At 44.5% G+C, this 15,901-nt stretch overlaps 1 pseudogene; it reads right to left on the bottom strand.

Moving 5' to 3' along the window:
• Positions 1-1,643: 1,643 nt before the first annotated feature.
• LOC125531110 (putative leucine-rich repeat receptor-like protein kinase At2g19210) overlaps positions 1,644-15,901 on the bottom strand; it is a 47,979-nt pseudogene continuing 33,721 nt past the window's right edge.

Raw genomic sequence — 15,901 nt, 5'->3', positions numbered from 1 at the left:
TAAACTTTGCGACATCAAATATGATCAAACTATGTAGGTTCTTGCAAGTTTTCATAACAAAAATATCATGTAGAGGAAGGTGTATGCACTAGTTTCAGATTTCAGTGCGCTAAAAGTGCTCAAAACTTCAAGCACTGAAATCTTTTTCTATTGTAAAGCTCCTCGAATGTTTTTTTTTGCATGAAACTTGCAAGAACCTATAAGGTTTGATCATATTTGATGTTGCAAAGTTTCAGAATTGTTTTTGAAATTATTTTTTGATTTTTTATGAATTTACTGTTCATAGAGGGTGTAGGGGGCACCCGGGAGCTGAAAAACCACTCTCATGCTTATAAATCCAGCATCCATCCATCACGCCGGTGTAATCAGAGCCTCGATGAATCATTGTATGACTACATAGTCCAGTTCGTCGAGCATGATCCAATGCGTTGTGATTTGTGTATGCAATGCATACATTTGCTGTGAGGTTGGTCGCAAGCTTGGAGGGCATGCACATGTGACCACGCAGCAACTAAGGCAAAAATACATAGATGCACCGAACTACTAAGCCGGAATGAAGAACAATATCAAATTCTTCCTTAATTCTTTGACTCGGTAAACTACTCACCCCAATGGCAACAAATGATTAGCTCATCCACTGGGCCAGCCTGCACAGCTCCTTCTCATCCGAACCGAAAAAGATCGACAACACGTCCGAAAACACTTTCCCAGTCAATAATGGATAGCGGACCCTAGCATTTCATATTTATTATCGTATATATAAATATTATATCGGATGAATCTTATTATATGCAATAATTTTTCCACATGAAAATTTAGAGTGGCAATGTAGTCATCCTTGTTTACTGGTTGATCTCCTTCTTGATACTTGCATGGAAATCACTGAAATATGATTAACTCTTTAATCATAAGCATGTCCATGCATTTCCGAAAATCGACCACTCAAGGGGCGCAGAGATACCTATCCGCCGGTGGAGGGGAAAAGCTCATCTTGCTCAATTTACATCTCATAGCATTGCTTTTCAGTAGGCCTGAAAAACACATTTATAATTACCTAGTAATGGAGTAAAGATTGACAAACCCTAAGTACGTAGTTCCCATCATGAGTACATGCCACGATCTCAGGTGAAAGGATATAGACATAATGCCTATGATATGTACAAATGAGATGATAAGATAACACTCTCGCGGTATCTCATAAGTGGCTCTATCCAACCCCGGTTCAATTATTGGATTTCGAGAATATCACCTTGATATCTCCATATCAATGACCAGGAAACTCAATCATGAATTCGCATACATTTTCCCACCAAAGATACTTTTAGAATAATACTCATATACATTCAAGTTTTCTTTCCCAAGGTGAATCACAAAAAAGTTAACCAATTCCCAGAATATTATTCAGGGTAGAAATCGTGAAGCTGATGGAAAAAATAAAATATTTTGGTATTGCATCAAGGGCATAATTGCAACACACTGATTCTCGAGTATTATTTAGAATTCTAAAAATGTACAAGCATGTTTACACTCCAACTCACTTAGGTGAAAGCAAGCAATTCAAAAATCTTAGAGATATAAAGAAACATAAACTGCATAATTAACACTTGCCTTTAGACAAGCCTGTCAATGATACATAGAAGTCTTCAACGTGCAGAAGGACCAGTAGCCATTGTCGGCACTCTCTTCAAATAATGCTCCATCTCAAATGTATTGTTGTTTTGGATCACATTAGTAGATTGATTAGTGGTGTAAGCATCATATCTCAAGTTCGGGTTCTCACTGCTGCTGCCAGAGTAAAATCTATGGCTTGCGATGTCACCTCCACCATGAGCCTTCTCGAGCTCAATGCACTCTTGTAGTTGCATCACCACATCGGTCATGGTGGGTCGACGTGTCGACATCTGTGAGGTGCACTTGAGTGCAATGTCTGCAACCTTCCACACACTGTTGACATCGTAATCTCCAAGCATTTGTGAATCCACCACATCCTCGATGTTGCCCTGTGCCAACCGCTCTCGTGCCCACTGGATGATACTCATGGGTACCGGCTCTCGCAGGATGGCCGCCTTCCCCGTGACTAGCTCCAGTAGTATGACTATGAAGCTGTACACATCACTCTTGGTTGTTGGCTGCATCGTCGCCTGGTACTCTGGATCTACGTATCCCGGGGTACCGACGAGCGTGTTTGTGGACACGTGGGTGTCATTGCTGTCGTCAAAGGCCCTGGACAAGCCAAAGTCAGCGATCCTAGCCTCGAGTCTCGCGTTCAACAAAATATTGGTGGCCTTAACATCTCTGTGGATGAGGGGTGGATTGCAACCCTTGTGTAGGTACTCCAGCCCTACAAATTAACACACCAGTTTCTGCTCAAGTTTGTTTAAAGTTGAAACACCAAACACTGACAACACAAAGAAGTGTGCTCTGCCTTCAAGTACATACCTTGCGCAGATTCAAGTGCGATTCGTAGTCTTTCTGTCCATGATAGATGTGGTGTGTTGCAGTTGCTTCCCACTAGTAGATTGCCATTGTAAGATAAAAAAAAGAATATCAATTTTGTCAGCTCTAAACGTACAAATAACACTAAATTGCCTCAGAGGTACTAAAGTCTAAAGCTAGTATGTTCTTTGAGGAAATACTCCAAATTTTCAAGCTACTAGTAACATGCGCATACTACACTATGCTAGCACAAAATTAAGGTGAACCATTATTTAGCTAAAGTTATATATTGAATTAATATACGATCTCTAACAAGGTTTATACACCGAATGAACCTCGATAGGCTAGGATATAAGTGTTTGCTCTCAAGATTCAATGAGCTTTGTCGAGAATGAAGGTCTACATGGTCGTCATTTAGGTTTTGAGCCAGGAAGATATATATTAGAAATTGGGGGTGGGGGTGGGGTAGCGGGTGCGTGATGCGTGATGCGAGGTGGTAGGAGGGGATTTGGGTAGAAGAGGCACAAGAAGTACAAGGATTTGGGAGAGAGGATTGTCATGCTGGCGGTCTTGCATGGGGCCACTTGTGAGGGGCGAAGTAATGGGGAGGTTGGAGAAGGAGTGAGACCACCAACTGAAATCTTCATAAGTAAAAAAAAACTGCTAGACAATGTGCATACCATCAATATGCTCTTGCAGTGTTCCTTCCGACATGTACTCATAGACAAGTGCCATGTACTCTCCATCCTTGCAATAACCAATCATGGAGACAAGATTCTTGTGGTGAATCTGTGTCAAAATTTGAGCCTAGAGAAATGTTCATATAAACTTATCAAATTTCACTCTGAAATCTCTCGAACTCTGAAACATCAAGCGTACTGACAGAAAGTATACCTCTGCGAGGAACTCCTTGACGCCTTGATGGGAAGAATGAGACCGCAGCTTCACGGCCACCTGGGTGCCATCCTCCAAGAAGCCGTCGTAGACATACCCGAACCCTCCGCGTCCCAGCACTCGCTGAAAGTTGTTCGTTATCTTCTCTAAGTCTTTGTACGTGAACCGACGGTTCTCAAGACGCTGCAGCGAACTGTCGGTGCATTGGTTGTCATTGTCTCATTCCGGGGTGTAATGGAGTTGTTCATTGAACCTTCACAGGTGGCGAATGGCACTAGCTAATATTAATTGGTGCTGACATATGGGAAATTTATTAATGGACTGTTGTGGTGCTGCAGAAGCCTCACCTTGCTTCTTTCGTTTTAGCAAGCAAATCAGTAGCAATGTCACTGATACTATCACCGCAATTAGAACTGCGGGCACAACAATGTAGATGGCTAGCTTGTTGTTCCTTTTAGCAGGTATCTGACATGAATTAGCATTGGTACAGAGGTTTGGATTGTTGCCATATCTAACAAAATATGCAACGAAAGATATTAGTGAAATTCTAAGTATCATTGCCAGATAGAATGGGAAGAAATTGAAATGGATCGTACCTTAGATCCAGAGAGTCATCTCGAATTCTTTTGAGGAGTCCAGAGGGGATCGATCCATTTAGCCGGTTGCCTGAAACATCTCTATGGAAACAAAATACTCAACCTATTCAAATGACAACTCGTGCGAATAGTTTAAAATTTCAAAGAAAGCTTCCGTGCTTACAGAAACGTCAGTGAAGGTAATTGCGAAAGACCATCTGGAATTGAGCCTGTAAGGTTATTGTTTGACAGGTCACTGCAAGAGACGAAACACAATCTTATTTCATATATTTTTTGTTGCAAAGAAAAAACTAATACAAACTGGGTCAAAATAGATACTTGATCTATCCATCCGAAAATATAGTGTGTTTATATTTTTTGAAGTCAAACTTCGTAACCTCATTTGGTCAACTTTGTAGAAAACTCTATCATGAAATATATTTGATATTGTAGATATAGATAATTTTCTTTATAAATTTGACCAAAGTTTGTGATGTTTGACTTTAGCAAACTTGCACATTATATTATGGGATGGATGGAGTGGAAAACTCCAAACGTACAGGTATTGGACTGTCTTCAGATTCACGAAAGATGGTGATATATCACCATTTAGACCACTGGAGGACAGGTTTCTGCAGGGAGCAAATGAAGTGGATCAGTTTCACTCCACGTTGCACGGCAGTTATATGCAACCTTTTTGATTTTCCGTTCATTATTTCATGCACAAGTGAGCATAGGTACAGATGAGGAAGTACTTACACGCTTGTGATCCTTGGTGGGCTGTCAGGTGGGTAGCTGCAGGTCACACTGGTAGAAAAAGGGTCTGTTGTCCCGGTTCGTAAGGGCCTTTTGTCCCGGTTCTGGAACCGGGACTAAAGGGTCGGTACTAATGCACTGTCCCTTTAGTCCCGGTTCAATCCAGAACCGGGACAGATGGGCCTCCACGTGGCCTGTGCGGGAGCCCAGGCAGGAGACTCTTTGGTCCCGGTTGGTGGCATCAACCGGGACCAATAGGCATCCACGCGTCAGCATTTCTGTGACTGGAGTTTTTGTTTTTTTTGAAGGGGGGGGGGGGGGGGTTGGGGGTTTTGGGGGGTTAATTTAGGTGTTTCATATATTGTGTTAGCTAACTATAATTAATAGAAAGAAGTGTCCTCTCTTATGTCCGTACTTGGTCGACGCTACGTACTATACATACGTATAGAGAGGACTAGACACGCTAGCTAGCTAGTAAGCAAACGAAGGAAATAGAAGATCGTCATGAACATATATGCATACAGAGAGAAGTGATATCGACCACCTCTCCTTCTCCGAGAGATTGGTCGAACAACAAGTTCTCGTATATCTATCCGACACTACCGGCTACATATATACAATAATTATCTCTTACAAATATAATCATACGGACTGAGGGTCCACATAGTATTCTCTGTCTTCAGCGATCACGTGGTCAAAAAAGAATGCCGCCAATTCCTCTTGAATTGCTCGCATGCGAGCTGGTGCTAGGAGTTCATCCCTCTTCCGAAACATCTAATTTAAAGAAGGGGGTCAATACATATATATATGAATGAATGAAACTCAACACAAATGATGGTAATAAAATAAAATTGTGAATGTTGTTATTTACGTACTTCATATTGTTCGTCAGTGTAGCCCCGCTCACAGGTCGCGTGACGGATGGACTCGCAAACGTAGTATCCACAGAAATCATTCCCTTGTTCCTGCACAACCACTTTACAAGAAATAGAGGTCAATCAAACTGATAAGTAAGAATGCCAAATGGTATTGATGAAACTAGCGCTTGAATCACAAGTAGATGCGCGGAACATGCTACTATAGTACTTACTTTCGGGTGTCTAAATTGCAGCTCCTTCGGCAGTCCCGGAGCTTTTCTGGTGAATTTTCTCCAAACCCTGCCGGACAAAGAAAACAATTACTTGATATATCAGGAAAAGAACAAAGTTGCTGATATGGTGGATAATGATCGATTTAACTTACTTCTCGAGTATTTGAGTCATGTCTGCATAGTCCTGGGGATCTTTTCGTCTTGAGTCTAAAACGATTACTAGTCCCTGCTCAAGCTTAATCTCTAGGAGAATATAGTGAAAACTGCACACGCATGCATAACTCATCAATTACATTACTATAACCTTGACTAATATATAAGGGAAACCGAATACGCACAAGACAGTAACACTCACTTGAAGTTGTAAGGAAAGAGTATTATATCTTTGTTTTTTTTTTATTACCAACGATCGTAGCAAGTTGGCCTCGGTAGCTGCGGCATGAAATTTAACCTGAGTTGCATCTATGAGATATGTGTTAATGAACCCAATATCACCGACTTGTCTTTTCTTCAATTCGGCGATCTTCAATCTGCATAATATAGTGAGGATGATTATAAATACATGCAATGAAAGAGCTGAGCTATATAGAGAGACTTAATGACAGAAGTAGTACTACTTACAGACAGTAGCAGGCGACCGTTGTTTTATCGAGGGCCAATTGATTGAAAAACTGAAAAAACTCCTCAAATGGAACATGCAACAGTTCAATTCCAACGAGGTCATGCTCCTTTTTAACTTTCACATACAAAGTACTCCTCCCCCCAGAGTCTCTGCAGATTTTCAAGTACCAATCATGCAATCTTCGCATCATCGTTGATAGAGATCTTTCATCTTTGACGAGAGGCTTCCCGTACTCGTATCTTTGTATCTGCACCTCCATGAAATCATAATGTACATCGTCGGGCAGGTAATCGCCAAGATTGCTATAACCGGGCACCATCCTCGGATCATTAGCGATGTTGTCGCCAGGCACCTTGAGCGGGGGGCACGATTGCTTCGCTTGTTCGCCGAGCTGGGCAATTTGTTTCCCAGCTCGTCGTTCTTTCAGCCTTTGATCACTAACAGTACTTCCCGACCGCTCCGCTTCGGCAAATTCCTTTCCAATAATGCGCTCATAGTTTCCTTTCGGCGGAGACTTGGGTGGTTTTGTCAAGGCAGCCAGAGTGCGCTTCGCTTTCACCGGATCTACCTTCTCCTCCGGAGGTGGATGTTTCTTTGCTTTCACCCCTTCAAAGTAGTTCCTCACTTCTTCTCGTGCGATCTCGGCGTTCTCCTCCGGGGTCCTCTCGTATGGTAACTTCTGTGGAGTCTTCAGAGAAGGACCAAATCTGTATTTCCTCCCGCCTCTGGTTGTACTGCTAGACGCCGGCCGAGCAGATGGAGCGATTGTCTTCTTTACTTGCTTACGAGGCGGAGGAGAAGGACTACGACGCGCCGGAGCAGCCGGAGCGGAGAAGGAGGAGGCTGGCTGCTCGGGCGCGTCGGCGCAGGCGGAGAAGGAGGCGGAGTGCCGCCACGCGCTGGAGAAGGAGCCGGTCGAGTGCCCTGATCGTCACTCGCCGGAGGAGGAGGCGGCGGAGGAGGCGGAGTGCCCTGACTCACCGGAGGAGGAGGCGGTGGAGGAGGCGGAGTGCCCTGACTTGCCGGAGGAGGAGGAGGCGGAGGCGTCCAGTTCGGAAGGTTGATGATCTCCTTCCGCCATAGGCATGGAGTCTTCAGAGCAGACCCCAGCCTAGTCTCCCCTTCACCAGTAGGGTGGTCAAGCTGGAGGTCCTCAAATCCCTCCGTTATTTCATCCACCATCATCCTAGCATATCCTTCTGGAATCGGCCGGCAATGAAAAGTTACGCCGGGTTCAGTAGGATAAACAGAGCCAACAGCCGCCTTGACCTTCAAATTCATCCATTGCGTCATAAGGTGACAATTTTGAGACTCCGTGATAGCATCCACGGGATAGCTGGCAGGAGCCGTCAAGGCATGCTCCGGCTGAAGCAGCTCGGTGGAAGCCACGCTGCTTCTCCACTGAGATGGCGGGGTAGCTTCGGGGGAAGCTTCGGCAGTACATTTGCTGCGATTTGCTTCTCGTTCCTCTATCGCTTGTACCCTTGCTTGCAGTGCCTGCATTTGGGTCTGCTGCACTTTTTTCCTCCTCTCATGGGATTTGTAACCGCCTGCGTCCGGAAACCCAACCTTCCACGGAATGGAGCCTGGCGTGCCTCGTGTCCGTCCAGGGTGCTCAGGATTCCCGAGGGCCATTGTGAGCTCGTCGTTCTCTCTGTCTGGAAAGAACGTCCCTTGCTGCGCTGCTTTGATATAGTGCTGAAGCTTCCTGACTGGTATGTCCATTTGATCGTTCGTCCAAATGCACTTCCCTGTTACAGGGTCCAAGGTTCCGCCAGCCCCGAAGAACCAAGTCCGGCAACGGTCTGGCCAGTTAATTGTTTCTGGTTCGATCCCTTTATCAACCAGATCATTCTCAGTCTTGGCCCACTTAGGCCGGGCTACGAGGTAGCCACCTGACCCCGTGCGATGGTGATGCTTCTTCTTCACAGAATTTTGCTTGTTTGTCGCCGACATCTTCTTACTCTTTTCCGATGTCTTGTGGGCCACAAATGCGGGCCAGTGATCTCTGATCTTCTCATATCTGCCCTTGAATTCTGGTGTCTCATTATTTTCGACAAACTTATTCAGCTCTTTCTTCCACCTCCTGAATAGTTTTGCCATCCTCTTAAGAGCAAAAGACTTGATTAATTGCTCTTTAACTGGCTTTTCTGGATTATCCTCTGGCGGTGGGGGTGAAATTTGACTTCAGCTCAGTCCAAAGATTATTTTTCTGCATAGCATTGACATAAGACACCTCACGGTCTTCTGTAGCCGGCTTAAACCATTGCTGGATGCTGATCGGGATCTTGTCCCTAACCAAAACCCCGCACTGAGCAACAAATGCGCTGTTTGTCCAGAGGGGTTCAATCGGTTGGCCGTCGGGAGCGATTGCTATGATCTCAAACTTTTCATCCGAGCTCAACTTTTTCTTCGGGCCTCGTCTCTTTACCGAAGTTGTGCTCGATCCGGAGGGCTAGAAAAAAGAACAAAGACTTAATTAATATGTGTACATACCAAAACAATGAATGCATCAATTAGCTAGTCAGCAGAAGCTTAACTAATATATATACCTGGCCGGACTCGGTTCGGTCACCGGAGACGTCATCACGGTCTACTTCTTGCACCGGCATTGGGTCACTGGAGCCATCCTCACGGTCTCCTTCTTGCACCGACATTAGGTCACCGGAGCCATCATAATCATAGCCAGCTGCTTCCAGACCATCGGTGTCGTTGAGAAACAACGAGCAGACGGCATCACTTCCTCGTGCGATTATGTCCCCCAACAACTCTTCTTATACTTCGTCTCGGGCGGTGTCCATAGTTTCTACAAATATTGACAACATGGCAATTATTATTCAAACATGACAGATGGATATATTAGTGGCAAACATAGAACTAATATTAATTAGTGGCCTTGATGCTGCTTCTCTAGGGTTTGGGGTGGCCTCGATGCTGCTTCTCTAGGGTTTGGGGTGGCCTGGACGCTGCTTCTCTAGGGTTTGGGGTGGCCTCGACAACGCTTCAAGGAGGATAAAAAAAGAAGAGGAAGAAGAAAAAAAAGAGGAGAAGAAAGAGTAGAACTCCTCTATTCTTTCTTCTCCTCTTTTTTTCTTCTTCTTCCTCTTTTTTTTTATCGGGAACGAGGGTCGTCGAGGGTCACCGAGCGGTAGAGGAAACCCTAAATAGCAAGTATCGTGGGTGTGAGATACATGTGGCCGTCGGTGTCGGACACTACATCCACGTCCCACAAGTGACGTGGGCGTCGAAGCCCGTGCCACTTGTGGGACGTGGATGTAGTGTCCGACACCGATGGTACATGTATCTCACACCGATGGTACTTTATATTTAGGGTTTCTCCTCTACCGCTCGGCAACCCTCGACGATCCTCGTTTTCGATAAAATAAAGAGGACGAAGAAGAAAAAAAAGAGAGGAAGAGGAAGAAGAAGAAAAAGAGAAGAAGAGAACTCCTCTATTCTTTCTTCTCCTCTTTTTTTTCTTCTTCCTCTTCTTTTTTTATCCTCTTCTTCCTCTCATGTTCGAGAGGATCGCCGAGGGGTCGGGAGGTTGCCTAGTGTCAAAGGATTCAACAAAACCATGTCTTCATCATTAGGCGAAAGTAACAGGTGCATGATGGTACGAAGCTCTCCAAAGTTATTTTGGAACGGAGTCCCAGATAGGATAATTCGCTTTTTGGTACAAAGTTCAGCAAGAACCTTCCAAATATCGTTATTTGGAAGGCCTTTGCTGAAATTCATACAAAAAGGCAAATTATCCTATCTGGGACACCATTCCAAAATAACTTTGGAGGACTTCGTCATGCCCTGGTTACTTTGACACTAGGAAACCTCTCTCGACCCCTCGGCGATCCTCGACCCCTCGAACCCTCGACGACCCTGGAACCCTCGACCCCTAGACGACCCTGGAACCCTTGACCCTCGATCCCTCGACCCTATAGAACCCTCGAACCCTCGACCCTGAAACCCTCGACCCTTGACCCCTTAAGAAGAGGAAGAAGAAGAAAAAAAAGAGGAGAAGAAGAAAGAATAGAGGAGAAGAAGTTTTCTTCTCCTCTATTCCTTCTTCTTCTCCTCTTTTTTTTCTCCTCTTCTTCCCGACCCTCGCCCCCTCGAACACTTGGCGACCCTCGACCCTCTACCCTAGCTAGTTCCCGACCCTCACCCCCTCGATCCCTCGAACACTCGGCAACCCTCGACCCTCTACCCTAGTTAGTTCCCGACCCTCTCCCCCATGAACCCTTGAACACTCGGTGACCCTCGAACCCTCGGCGACCCCCTCCCCCATCATGTCGAAGTTATCGGGGAGGGGGTATATCGACACTACTAGGGAAAAGGCTAGCAGCAGCGCGGGTTTTAGACCTATCAGTAGCGCGGGGTGGTGCGCTACTGATAAGGCGCTACAGCTAACGAATAGCAGTAGGTGCCTCCACCCACGCTACGGCTAAATCGACTTAGTAGCAGCGAGTTCCAGGAGGAGCGCTGCTGGTAATTAGTAGTAGCGCTTCTCTCTGCCCGCGCTGCTACTATTATTTCATATTTTATTTCTTTTTTATTTCATGTTGTATTCGTACACCTTTACACAAATTTTCATACAACAGGAATTTACAAATTGTTTTTACATCATAATGAGTTATTACATCACGGGGTGAAAGAACCGTGTGGACTAGTTTCAAGTGGACGGACATCCACTTGAAACTAATCCGCGGTTCTTTCACCCAATGATATAATAAATATCATCATCATCATCATATCATTAGCAACTTATCATCATCGTCATCATATCATATCATTGGTCACTAGTCGTAATCACAAGTACTCCTGACATCTTCAACTCTAACACATTGTATCACATAATAAACATATTGTACCTCATAGGACCTACTATATTCTCGTAGGACCTACTATATTCTCTAAGGTAAAATAGCAAAAAACAAGATAGCCCCTCGCTCTCCATTATGGAGAATGCAGATTATCCTGTCTCCAATTCTTGCCTTTCGCTTAATGTTGCTTCCAAGAACCTCCTTACGAATGTCCAAACATTTTTTCCACTCTTTGATTAGCATGTGTTCACCGGTTTCAGAAATTCGATATGCACAGGTGAGATCCGTAGGATGACCTGGCTGTAGGTTCAGAACTTCAAGGCGACCATTGTAATACATCAGATGAGGCACACAATCCATCAGGATTTTTTGTTGAAAAACATAGTAATAACTTCGTAGTTAGCAATGATGTACTAGTTTTAGAAGTACGCAAAAGATGCACGGATGTCGTAATAGTAAAATATCTTACCAGGGTATCTCCATAGAAGTTATCGTGGTTCAACACGTGCACTAGTGGCACGTATTCACCATAATTTGGAGGAGTTTGATAATAGGTATTGTAATTCTCAAAAAAAATACAATAAGCAATCAGATGATTTTTCTCCTTATAAGTTAATTCGGAGTCATCAGTGTAGTGGGTTTTGTCTACCATCTTCTGCACATTCTTTGAAGATTCAAAATAAGCTGTCAATGGAAATAAGTTGTCAACTATTTTGAAATAAACAATATAAATTAGTTAATAACTATGTTTGAGAAACTCACATTGCGGTAGAATCGAAAGCGTATCAATAAGGACCCAAATGTCCATATTGTCTTGCTTGATGTCAGGATGACCAAGATCCATGGTGACAATCATACCCTCATAAAAACCATACATTTTGCAAAGTGCTTCCCAATTTTGACAACCAAAATGGGTTACGCTCTGAGAATTATACATTGAACGTTCAGGTTGTTCAGGTTGAATTGTTTCCAAAGTGCTTCCCAATGTGCACCCTGCTGCGGGGCTACGACCTGACCTCGATGAGCGCGACGTGTCCAGGAGCAAAGCGCACCGCTGCGAGCTCAAGTCGTTACTCGCGGCTCGGGGCTGCGCCTTCTGCATGCCTCCCGCAGCTCCTCGTCGTGGCCCTGACAATGTTAGGCTGCTGCTCGGGGCTGCGCCTTGTCCTTTTTTATCCAACCCACACTACAAGGATTCCGGTCTATTGCAACAAAATTTATTGCTACAACTACGTTTTGTTGCAATAAAACGCAATATTACCACAAATTCTCTCGTTGTGGTAATAGGTCGCACATATTGCCATACCTTAGTTTGGTCACGATAAATACTAACTTTGTTGCAATAGAGGCCTCATATTGCAACAAACTGTATCGGCATTGCAATATGGCAGCGGTATTGCGACAAACAGATTCTGTTGCGTGAGAGCAGTCATTTTGTTGTAATAGAGACTAGGTATTTCAACAGAATAACTATCTGTGGCAATATTCGGAAAGATATTGCAACACAGGCATGACGTTGCATTACTTACAAATATTGTTGCAAAAAAGTGGCTAGCTATTGCAACAAACTAAATCGGCGTTGAAATATGGTTAGCGATATTGCGACAAAAAAATTCTGTTGCACGAAGCAGTCATGTTGTTGCAATGGAGACTAAGTATTTCAACGGGATAACTATTCGTGGTAATATTCGAAAAGATATTACAACATCGATGTGATGTTGCATTTGTTACAACTAAAACAGTGGAAACATATATTATTCAAATTTATAGATATTAAGTTGTATTTTTTGCAAGCTCTAAGGAGTAATTAAATTATTTTTAAATTGCACCAATTTTAATTAACCAAGACTATGGAAAACTTTATAAATGGATAGAACACACTTTCTTGATAGGAATACATATTTAACTCATTACATTTGTATTTGAAATGGCCAAGAAATGTTCGCGTATGTAAAAAAATACTTGTTGACAAGTTCCAAAAACCATGTACGCAATTTCAAAATGTTTGTGAATTCAAAAAAGATTCAAGAATTTGTAAAAAAGTTCATGAATTCATAAAATGTTCGCAACTTCAAAATCCTCAACCATTTTTCCATAGCCACAAATGACCTAAACCCTAAGCCAAACTCGGTCATACCGATTCTGTCAAACCGGCGCCACCGAGTTTCACTTGTCATTTGCCACTGCCAAACCCTAGCAATTCGGTCCTACCGATAAGGATCTCGGTCACACCGAGATGGGGTTGCAAACTCTCTGTTTCCCTTTCGTAACTTTTCGGTCTCACCGAAAGAGCGAATCGGTCCCACCGAGTTTGCAATGTAAACTCTCTATTTCCTTCTTGTAACTTTTCGGTCTCACCGAAAGAGCGAGTCGGTCCCACCGAGTTTACCTGACCAACTCTCTGGTTAGCTAATTGCCAAACTCGGTCTCACCGAGTTTGTGCAATCGGTCTCACCGAGATTACGTTATGCCCAAACCCTAACCGAATCGGTCCTACCGAGTTGCATGTCAGTCCCACCGAAAATCCTAACGGTCACTAGGTTTACTATTTCGGTCAGACCGAGTTTTCTGATTCGGTCCCGCCGAGATTGGTAGATTGTGTGTAACGGTTGGATTTTGTGTGGAGGCTATAAATACCCCTCCACCTCCTCTTCATTCGTGGAGAGAGCTATCAGAACACATACATCATTCCAACTCATATATTCTGAGAAAGAACCACCTACTCATGTGTTGAGACCAAGATATTCCATTCCTACCATATGAATCTTGATCTCTAGCCTTCCCCAAGTTGCTTTCCACTCATATCTTCTTTCCACCAGATCCAAATCCTATGAGAGAGAGTTGAGTGTTGGGGAGACTATCATTTGAAGCACAAGAGCAAGGAGTTCATCATCAACACACCATTTGTTACTTCTTGGAGAGTGGTGTCTCCTAGATTGGCTAGGTGTCACTTGGGAGCCTCCGACAAGATTGTGGAGTTGAACCGAGTTTGTAAGGGCAAGGAGATCGCCTACTTCGTGAAGATCTACCGCTAGTGAGGCAAGTCCTTCGTGGGTGATGGCCATGGTGAAATAAACAAGGTTGCTTCTTCGTGGACCCTTCGTTGGTGGAGCCCTCCCTGGACTCGCGCAACCGTTACCCTTCGTGGGTTGAAGTCTCCATCGACGTGGATGTAGGATAGCACCACCTATCCGAACCACGGGAAAAACATCCGTGTCTCCAATAGCGTTTGAACTCTCCAAACCCTTCCCTTTACATTCTTGCAAGTTGCATGCTTTACTTTCCGCTGCCAATAAACTCTTTGCATGCTTGCTTGAATTGTGTGATGATTGCTTGACTTGTCCTAAGATAGCTAAAATCTGCCAAGAACTAAAATTGGGAAAAGGCTAAGTTTTTATTTGGTCAAGTAGTCTAATCACCCCCCCTCTAGACATACTTTCGATCCTACAAGTTCAAAATTGGCCAAGTTTTTGCTACTTTCTGAAATGATTTTCTGAAATTGTAGTGCAAACCTGGTTGTACCTACAGCCGGGTCGTCCGGCGACAACGCTCTAGCACCGGTCGCAACCCCTACTTCTGCGGGACGGCAAGCCCCGTCCGGCGAGCCGCCCCTCTGACGTTGCACGCCGCTCCTGGTCAGCCATGGCTCCCGTCGCCCTCTTCCTCCATCCTCGGTGTTGACCAAGCAGTTCCTCTGTCCCTCTTCCCGACCTTCGCCCGCGAGCTCGAGCCTCTCCACCGGCCATGGATGCGAGCTTCCCACACGCCGCCTACCGCCGTACTTAGGAAGATGACAGGTGTGAGACGATTCATCGGGAATCTCCCGATCTAGTTCGAAAGGAAGATGACAGTCGTGAGAAGATTTGTCGGGACTTGAAAACACTCAATGACAACAACAATGCAAAATATGGTATCCTCTAAACATATGATGCCCTGGATTGGTCACGTTGAACTACTTATATGTATCATACATGTATACTAAATAACCGGGAAACAATGTATAAATAAGAAATATACAAATATCGACGGCGAGAAAGTTAGAGGGGAAGGCGCCGGATCGCACCTCCATGATTCTCGGATTTGGTGGTCTTTTCAACAAGAAATAACTTTTGACAAACATATTTTAGTAACATTATTTTTCGGAGCATATATATATATATTTATATCATATTGCTTTGAAATATTCTTTTTCCAACTTATTTTATTATTCTATAAACATTCCATCCAAAAATAATTACTTTCCCACCACCTAATTTTGGTTTACTGTAGTTTGCGCCAATATTTTGTGTTCCCACCAAAAAAGTCTATTTATCCTTGCCTTCCTAACTACCCACGATTGTACTATTCTAAACCAAATCACACGGCGTCTTCAGGGCGATTGGATCTGAGCTCTCGTCCTGGTTCCTCCGTCACGGTGTTAACACAGCGAACCACACCGGAGTCCACTGCACGACGAGGATTCGTCGTCCTCGATCTCGCCCTCTCCTCCGTGCCCGCCAACGCGGGCCGCGTCTTCGTGTCCTCGGCCATGCTGCCAGCGGCAGCGATGTGGTCTGGCGTCAGCGCCGACGGAGTTCCCGTCTTCTTCCCTGCATCGCGAGCACAGTGCCGGCCTGCCTACGCCGGGGCTACTCGCCACATGGCCGACCCGGAGGTGGAGACGCCGCGACCAGGTTCATTACTAAGCCGCATCCCTGAACCTCCATAG

This window comes from Triticum urartu, chromosome 1A (genome assembly GCF_056163025.1).
Source record: "Triticum urartu cultivar PI428250 chromosome 1A, HENAU_Tu73, whole genome shotgun sequence".
In the NCBI taxonomy this organism is placed as follows: domain Eukaryota; kingdom Viridiplantae; phylum Streptophyta; class Magnoliopsida; order Poales; family Poaceae; genus Triticum; species Triticum urartu.
This window is presented reverse-complemented; position numbering and strand designations above follow the sequence as displayed.